The following is an 8991-nucleotide window of genomic DNA, read 5'->3' on the forward strand; positions in this document are numbered from 1 at the left end:
GTGCTTCTGTAATCTACTTGTAGTTAAAAAACTGCTTCTATAAGCTGCCGAGAATAGTAGGTGAATCTTACAAGGGGACAGACAACACTGCCCATGCTCCCATTAGAAAAGTTGGTCCTGAGTGACTGACTTTAGGAATAGTTGTCACATAGCAATTGAAACTCCCGCCCATCAGGGAATGGAAATCTGTCCTCAAGCACTGCCAGTCAATCTGATTGGCTAGTAGCTGAGTAGTCCCAGCAGGGGACCAAACCAAATGTTGTCTCAAGGAAGAAAATCCATAGACGCCTGATTTGCAGATTAGTCAGATCTTTTGGTAGGGGAGCAATTATCAACTTAAGGGAGGGTAAAGGAGATGTTCTGGGACTAAGTAGGACAAAGAGTGGGCTGGCTCCTTCTTTCCACCTTTCTAAGCCACATATATTATTGTGGCAGCGGTAGAAACAGGCCATTAAAATACTCAATAGGCTTAAAGATAGGCAGGTTAGCAAACACCATACCCACACAGATGTTAGCTCATAGATGTAGGCTGTTCAGGGAGGCAATAGGCTAACTATTCATTCTACTTTCTGTGTATCTGCATGTTTACTAATTACAGCTCTGCCTATAAATACTCAACATATTGATCTCACTGTTTTAAAAAAATACATTTACTTGCAAGTACTTTACATTCCCTACAGCGTTTCAACAAAATATTTCCAAACAATGTCAAAGCAATTTGCTGGCTTAAATACCTTGGCTAAGTCTTTCATTACCCCTCCTTAACTCTCAAAATTCCATTCACATTGAAAAATGTAATATTACAAGATTAGAACTTTAAAAAAAGAATCTTCCTATGTAATATTACTTAATCATATTTGTTGAGAAGAAATATGTTCTCAAGGGTAAGATTAATATACAAATAGTACCAAGCTAGACATTCTCATGTCTCTTAAATGTCTTATGACCTCAGACATCTCAAAGGACATTTCAAGAAACTGGTATAATATATACATTTCAAAAGTGCAATTTTTAAATGGCTGCAGTTTCAATCATTCAACGAATCCTAAAGGTACCTTACAGCTTACAACATAGAGGATTCAACTGGTTTACTTATTGCCACCATTACCCCTTTTTCTATGTAAATGATGACAGACATTAGTGTTCTGAGAACAAACCTCTCTGGAGACAGGTTAGAAAGACTTCAAGAATCTTCATATAAATTATGCATTTGATCTGTTCTAGTGGTATTTATGCTTAGGTTGCTATGGTAATACAATGGCTATATGTAAGTGTATATCACAAGACCCATTTTCAAGGCAGCAAAATTCACAATAGTTACGCAAAATGAAATCTTAAAAGTTTTTCATTACTAAGGAGAGAATGTAACAATTAAGATGATTGGCTTGTAACCATACTTATGGATTTGCATTCCAAGGCTGGCTCACTCCAATCTATAAACTACAATTGTCATTGTTCCAGCTTTTGAACCAGGTGCGAGAAAGCTCACCTCACAAATGCAAGAAAATCACTTCAAAATAAAAAGGAAAATTCAGCAGTGCATATCCTACAAATGCAACACTTGACAAAACTTTGCAATGCTTATGATTCTTCACTTCCACTAGACTGAATGCTCAACAGTCCCAAAAGAAAGAAAAATACAGAAAACGAAGAAAATAAAGAAGTTCCTGTCACTGTTTGGGATTGAGTTGATTGTTTAAAATAGTTGAGATCTGCTGAATATCGTCCACTGAACATTAAAACGAAGGACATCTTCGAGCCAGTTTCTAACAGTACAGAACTACCCTCTCATCTTCCTCTCCCTGATTTACTGCCTCCATGCATTAGGATTATGCCAAAATCCTGGAAAACGTAAGTCATTTTCAGTAATTTGGCAGCTTAATCTAGATAAAGGCAGACATAGATGATGAAATTAATTAGCATTGAGATGATAATCATTCAAAAACAGCTTTGTTCACATGCTGGACATCTTGAAACAACTGTTCACCTCAGAGCTCTGTTACAGCAGGAGACTCACAGGAGGACAGCAGAAACGTCCTCAAAACATCAATGAACGGATCAAGCATCCTCACCAATTTACAGGAGCTTTGAGTTATAAACAACCAAGGCTGAAAAGATTCATTTCGGAAAGCACTAAAAACATTGAGAGACTTCTTCAGCGACACACAAAGGAGAAGTCAGGGGTGCAAGATAGCACACACTCCTTATCTGCTTGCACGTGGCAGTCCTCAGGTCATGCAGTGGACTTACCAGCCATCTCAGGACCCATCAAACCAAAGTGGAAGCAATTCATCCTCAATTGTAAGGGACTGCCTAGGAAGATTTAAGTTTACAAGACTTGGGCCATTTACAAAGAACATCCAAACTTTTTTCACATCTGGCAATGCCCTGCTGGACTCATAAACCATTACTTAAATCCAAAGGAAGTAATACTTAATAACTGACTAAGATTCAAATCCATTAAAGAAAGCATAGTGAAGAAAAGAAAAATAACTGTACTATCCTTATTGAAATTACTTAAAAGGTTGTTCGATCAGGTAACTCATTAAATATTTTAGCATACTGAAGACATTCAAAAAAATCTCACAGTATATCAATTTCCTCAGCATGTCAACATACTACAGACTTCCTCTAATAAAATATACTATCTGCTAATTGACATTTACTGCTAATTACAGGGGAGGTGATGGTCTCGTGGTACTATCACTAGACTATTAATCCACAGATCCAGGTAATGTCCTGGGGACCTGGGTTGGAAATCCACCACGGCAGATGGGGGCATATGAAGTCAATAAAAAATCTGGGATTAATAGTCTAACGATGACCATGAAACTATTGCCAATTGTCAGGAAAAACCAATCTAGTTCACTAATGTCCTTTAGGGAAGGAAATATGCTCTGCTAACATGCTTACACAATCTCAAAACATTATCTGTAAGCAGATGCATGGTTTGCAGATACTAGTGCATGTATGCAAACATCCCAATTCATTATGTATCATTAACAACAGTCTCGTCCCAGTCACAGCTAGCGAATGCATTCTTGACATCAAAACTGTGAAAGAAAACTCCTCCTTACACTGCTTGTCAGATTACCACTGCTCTTAACTTTTCATTCAGAATCAGTCCAAAACTCAATATAATTCGGGGCAGAATTAACATAACAGGAATTCTTGAAATTATTAGGATTGCTTGAATTATTCTACAGCTCCCTTATGTTCTGTGGCTTGTTAAGTTACTTCTGTGAACGATTCAATTCAAGCACCCATCTTATTTTGAGGGTTATCCTTGAATTTTTCCTTCTTCTGGTCTCTCACATCATCAGTGTCCTATAACAGAAAAACAAGTAGCTGGCCTACTCCAACACTTCCTTTGTCCTAATTTTAAAAGTTCATGACAGCATACCCTCATATTTATTCTTTATGTTTCCTTGAACACTAGTGCAAAGCATAGGTGCTCCACTCAGTTCTCCCTCAAGATAATAGGAAATTAATTAGACGTTTCATGCAGTGGGTGAATAAAAGCTAAAATAAAAGCAGAAAACGGACAGCAGGCCAGACAGCATGTATCAAGAGAGAACCCGAGTTAATTTTCAGGTTGATGATCTATCATCAAGGATAGGATAAATTAGAGATTTAGGTAATAGAAGTAAAAGGAGAACAAAAGAGATAATTTGTGATAAGCTGGAAGGCAGGAGAGATTAACCAAAAAAAAGTATGTTGCAGAGGCAAAGGGAGTGGTAATGGATAAATAAAAAAGAAACAATAAAGCATGCCTGCAGAAGTGAGAGTGGCAGATTCAAGAAGATCTGTTGTCCATCAGTGAAAAGAGGCATGACGACAAAACCAGTAAGGACAAAAGCAGCAAGGTAAGGCAAAGATTAGTGTGACAGAAGGATAAAACATGCTACAGTCTCTGTGTATCTTGTGCTTGCAAAGGTTTTTAGATTAGATTAGATTAGATTACTTACAGTGTGGAAACAGGCCCTTCGGCCCAACAAATCCACATCGACCCGCCGAAGCGCAACCCACCCCTACATTTACCCCTTACCTAATACTACGGGCAATTTAGCATGGCCAATTCACCTGACCTGCACATCTTTGGACTGTGGGAGGAAACCGGAGCACCCAGAGGAAACCCACACAGCCACGAGGAGAACGTGCAAACTCCACACAGTCAGTCGCCTGAGGTGGGAATTGAACCCGGGTTTCTGGCGCTGTGAGGCAGCAGTGCTAACCACTGTGCCACCGTGCTGAAGAGAAGGGGAAGAATGAGTTGGGGGTAGATGGGGGCGATTGAGAAATAGATCAGGATATCATGGACATCATATTCCTTTCAAAATGCTGAATGTGGAAGAGAAGATAGTCGCATCATGCTGGAAGTGACCAATATGGTGGACAATCATCTGCTGAATGCAGATGACGAATTGCTGCCCTATTATAGTTCTAGGAGAGTAGGGAAGTGTTGACAACAAAATGTATGAAAAGGAACGGAGACAGTCAGAGCCTTGTTAATCATATTGGGTGGGGGTGGGGGTGGGGGTGGGGGGGGTGAATTTCTGCTTGAGAAAAAAGGAAGACATATCAGAAGTATTAAAAGATTGCATTCCATCATAGGTGTGACAGAGACAAGGAAAATGACAACATGGAATAGAGTTCTTCCAGGAAATACAGTGTGAGAAAATGTATCATGGTAACTATAGGAATTGCTTGGATTATGGTGAATTCAAATTGATAGCTGTTCCCCAAAAATGGAGAAAGAGAAATCATGGAATAGAAACAAAGTCTGGAGATGACCCTGTGAAGGTGAGAAGAGGATGGAATTTGGAAACAAGGTTGATTAAATTTTCCAGTTCAGGGCAAGTCCTGGAAAAAATAGTGAGGAAGGTGAGCAGGGACAAAAAAAAATGACCATATATCCCATTAAAACATACAAATAGCTTGGACTCTTGCAGCTTCCTATAAACTTTTAAGTGGAGTAAGTAAGTGAAGAGAAGTTGTTCAATGTGAGAACAACTTGTATCAGGCAAATGGGAATGGTGGTGGATGAGGACTAGGTGAGCCACAATTCAGTGAAGAAGTGTACACCACAGACTATCCTGATGGGGTGTGAATGTGCAGACAAATTGGGCAAGGGTTCTAAGAATGAGATAGTTAGGGTCAAGAAGTTGCAAACTGTTAAAGGATCAGAGAACATCAAAAAGACAAATTATTTGCTCAGTATCATTTTGCTGCTTTGTACAAACTTGCTGAGCATGAAGTGACCCCCATGTTTCCTACATTGCAACAGCGATGACAATTCAGTACTTCCTTGGCTATAAAACAGTCGGCACATCATGTTGTTGTGAAAAGCACTATATAAATTCATGACTTCCTCTCCTTTTTCTTTAGTTGCAAGCACTTTGAGATCCTCGGAGAACATACATGCTGCTTTTTTTTCCTGAATAACTCTAGTTAAACTTTCTCAACAGCATTCAATGAGGTACCATATTCAATATACCAACTCTCATATTGAAAAATAACTGTCTAAACAACCATTATTCTGTTAATTTCTGGTACTGCAATATCAAGACTGACTATGTTCCAATCTTTGAGCAACAGTCCTTACCATAGATGGCTATATATTAATGGTTACGTAGAAGATTATGGATATATAAAAGACAAGCATGGATTTTGTAGATCAGCCTATATATTAACCTGACTTAAATATTTCCTCTCCAGTAAGATGTAAATTACAAACAGTAAAAACAATTTCCATTCTATCACAATGAAAATGAATGCTGACTGATTAATAACAAGTAGGTGATAACAAGATTGCACTGTGCAGTGTATAAGCTGTTCAAGTGATTTATTTCTTAGTCTCAGTGCAAGTTAATAATATTTAAATACAGCCTACCAGTACAAAAACAAATCTGAACACAGCAAATTCAGTTTAAGGGCCAGTTACAATCATTTTATTTCATCCATTCATTTCTATTGCACTGTAATAGAGTTCTGTGAAAAACTCATATTTCCACTGTGACTCTAATTTTCAACTACTTAGTGATCAAAGGTGTGCTTTTTTGTTTCTACAGCTATATTACTTAATCAACTGTGGTAGTCTAAGTTATCATAAAAAAGTCACAGTTTTAGTAGTTTATTCAGAGAGGCAAAATAGAAAATGACCTTTGTATTATGTAACCTATTAGTGCACATTCCTCTGTGTTACTTCCTCTCATAATCTACAATTTTAAAACTGAAGCTTTATTTCACTAACCCACTAACTGTTCACATTGCTCTATGTCTGTCCTGTTTATTTTGACCTGGTGATGTCTTGTAGTATTGGCCTTGGCCTTTCACACTGGTTTCCTGATAAATTAGCCTGGATCTTCCCTCGTGAGACATCTAGCAAAATTCAGTGCAAAGGAGAAAAAAGTATCACAACTAATTTATAAGATAATAAAGATATGCAAGCAGCATGCTACCAAGTTCTGGACCAATCTGTAGTCACGCAACTCTAACAAGAAAAAGTTCAACTCAGAAGCCTTTCTTTTAAAAAAGCTGTTTGTATAACTGCACCACCAGATTAGAATAACTGAAACTTAGAATCTTATGTTCAAAGAGATTGTTATATTTATACCGCTAAGTACTCAATCTCTCCATCAACATCAGCAAAATGAAGGAACTGGTCATTTACTTCAGGAGGCAGAGTGAAGGGCATGCCCCTATCTAAATCAATGGTGCTGAGGTGGAGATACGTGACAGCGTCAAGTTCATGGGAATGATGATCACCAACAATCTGTCCTGGCCCACTCACATGGATGCGACAGTCAAGAAAGTATAACAACGTCTCTACTTCCTCAGGAGATAAAAGAAATTTAGCATGTCCACAAGGACTCTTACCAACTTTTATAGATGTACCATAGAAAGCATCCTATCTGGATGCATCACTGCAATGATATTGAATCTACTCTTCCCAAGACTGCAAGAAACTACAAAGAATCGTCACCACAGCCCAGTTCATCATGCAATCCAGCCTTCCATCCATTGACTCCATCCATACTTTCTGCTGTCTCAGGAAAGCAACCAACATAATCAAAGACTCCTCCTACCCCAGTTATACTCTCTTCCATCCTCTTCCATCAGGCAGAAGATATAAAAGTTTGAATGTGCATATGAATAGATTCAGGAACAGCTTCTTCCCCACTGTTGTGAGACTTTTGAACAGACCTTTCAAATGTTAGTTCTGATCTCTCTTTCTGCACCTTCTCTGCAGCTGTAACACTGTATTCTGTACTCCAATCTGCTACCCTGATGCACTTTGTGTGGTACGATCTGCTTGTATAGAATGTAAACAACACTTTTCACTAGATCTTGGTACATGTGACATCAATAAATCAATAGATGCGAAATGTATAGAAATGTCCTGAGCGACATGATAGTACAACTACATGAATACAAGTTTCCTTTCTGCATTAAAGGCTTGCAAAAAGCAGGGTACTCCCTCTCTATTTCGTAACAAGCAACAATAAGTACTTTCCCAAAAATCTCAACCTCACAAATAAAGCATAAACACAATATAATTCTAAAAGCATTCTATTTACGTTAGAGACTGTATACATCTCATAATATTTTGCTTGTGAAGTGAAACCAAATTATAGAACAAGCAACAAATCTATTCTGCAAATAGTTTTCACAGAGAAAAAAAAACTGTTGGAAGAAGAAAAATTCTGTAACATTAAATTGTTAGATGTTTGAGAATTCTCAGACGGAATCCAATGTTAACTCTGCACTGCAACTAAGAACAAGAAGCAATTCAATATGTGTGGAAGTTATTTCCTAGTTTAATATTATAGTTGCTTTCAGCCCAAATTGTAAACTAATTTATCTTCCTGAAACAAAATCCCTTTCCCAATTTTCCAATATCAAATCAGTCACACATTTCCCAAAAAACTCATACAGTACACTACAAATTACCATTACAGCGTGCACTTGCAAAACCACATGTATAAATTACAGTAGCTTTCTGTCTGGGCGGCCAGTGTAAAAGTTGATGTAGCATTATACTGCACAATGTCATGTAGACGATATATTTAACAAACCCTGCGATGGGCTTGATTTGGAAAAGACAGTGGGCAAGAAATCAATTTATAAAATGAATATTCAGTAATGGATTGATGAGGCTGCAGCAGTTTGATCGATCTGTACCGTTTTCTTTTCGGTAAACGCGACAGAATCATTGGAGAAGAGTAACTTTTTAAAGGGAATTGTAGATAACACGGAATAATCTAATCATGACTCCTGCAAAAGCCGGCCTTTACGCTGTGATAATGAAAGGCAAAAATAATTTAAATATATGCTTAGGCTTTGCTGTAAGGATAGAAATGAAGAGGTAGAACGAAGGGCTGATCCCTTCTTTATTTCGTTAATTAAACTATGAAGGATTTAATTTGAGCGGATCAAAATGAAAGAAAAAAATCGTGTTTAGACATAATCATAGGGTATAAAACAAAAAAAAAGAAAGCAAAGGATAGTTTTACAAAAATACACAGCATTTTCTTTGAATCGATCGGATTTTTGTCAAGCAATCAGACTTCCTCGCGATCTCCAATGCAGACAAGAATGCCATTTAATAAGTAAGCTTTTATTTCGGCCAAGCATGCGCTTCTTAGACAAAATGGATCAGGTCATTGCATTTTAAAGCCAAGTCTAGTCCAGGGCTCCCTCTCCTTCTCCCTCCCTCACAACACACTGGCAGATCCGAAGCTGCTCCCACTTACTCCACTTCTCCCTGAAGATCGCCCTGCGCAGGCACTCACCTAATGCGCCGCTGGCTGAGCTCTGAAGTGTTGGGGTTGGTGGTAAGGGGAGTCGGGGGGTGGGGGGGGACAGGGAGGGTGTTGTAGGTGGTGGACGGAGGGGGACGGGACGGTCGGCGGCTCCCTGGCGGGTTTGTAAAAGGAGGGGGGGTGGTGGTGGTGGGAATGGATGTGAGGACGTCCCGAGCGGAGGGAT

At 38.6% G+C, this 8991-nt stretch overlaps 1 protein-coding gene across 5 annotated transcripts in view; it reads right to left on the reverse strand.

Moving 5' to 3' along the window:
* nol4lb (nucleolar protein 4-like b) overlaps positions 1–8991 on the reverse strand; it is a 366154-nt gene that overhangs the window by 234174 nt on the left and 122989 nt on the right. The gene's annotated exons all lie outside the window — the stretch shown is intronic.

Source organism: Chiloscyllium punctatum, chromosome 37, assembly GCF_047496795.1.
Source record: "Chiloscyllium punctatum isolate Juve2018m chromosome 37, sChiPun1.3, whole genome shotgun sequence".
Taxonomy (NCBI): Eukaryota; Metazoa; Chordata; class Chondrichthyes; order Orectolobiformes; family Hemiscylliidae; genus Chiloscyllium; species Chiloscyllium punctatum.